The sequence below is a fragment of the Hippocampus zosterae genome, unplaced genomic scaffold (assembly GCF_025434085.1).
Source record: "Hippocampus zosterae strain Florida unplaced genomic scaffold, ASM2543408v3 HiC_scaffold_363, whole genome shotgun sequence".
NCBI lineage: Eukaryota > Metazoa > Chordata > Actinopteri > Syngnathiformes > Syngnathidae > Hippocampus > Hippocampus zosterae.
Window position 1 is genome coordinate 10,001 of NW_026262904.1, and position 875 is coordinate 10,875.

Below are 875 nucleotides of genomic sequence, written 5' to 3' on the forward strand. Positions count from 1 at the left end.
GAAGTCATCTTGAGCACCGGAGGAGAGCGCCGGCGAGGTGGCCGTGCGTGGCCGGCGGGGGGGCGTCTTGGGCGGATTGGGAAAATAAAAAAAAAATCCCCCCATTCATTTCAATGGCTGAGGTGGTCTGCCATACCGTTTGTGTCCGCCAGACGGCGGTGTAGTAGGCAAAAGACCGTTGGAGGTACCAGGGGTAAGCCTGGCGGTACCAGGGGTAGGCCGGGGGGTACCAGGGGTAAGGCTGGGGGTACGGCGGCCGAGCGTGGCCGGGGAAGAGGTCTCTTGGTCGGATTGGGAAAATAAAATAATTCCCCCATTCATTTCAATGGGCGGCGGTACCAAGGGTAAGCCTGGCGGTACCAGGGGTGGGCCTGGAGGTACCAGGGGTCGGCCGGGGGGTACCAGGGGTCGGCCGGGGGGTACCAGGGGTAAGGCTGGAGGTACCAGGGGTCGGGCTGGAGGTACCAGGGGTAAGCCAGGGCCGGCTCGGCCGCGGAGCTTTGCCCGGGAAAGAGGCCTCTTGGCCGGGGTGAATAGCGCTGGAACGCGGCCCGCGGAGGTGGTGGGGGCCGGAGGCACCGTGGGCGAAGCCCCGGCCCGGCCCGGGGGCCGAGCGAGGCCGGGGAAGAGGCCTCTTGGTCGAATTGGGAAAATAAAAAAATTCCCCCATTCATTTCAATGGGCGGGGGTACCAGGGGTGGGCCGGGAGGTACCAGGGGTGGGCCGGGAGGTACCAGGGGTAAGCCGGGGGGTACCAGGGGTCGGCCTGGAGGTACCAGGGGTCGGCCTGGAGGTACCAGGGGTAAGCCAGGGCCGGCTCGGCCGCGGAGCTTTGCCCGGGAAAGAGGGCTCTTGGCCGGGGTGAATAGCGCTGG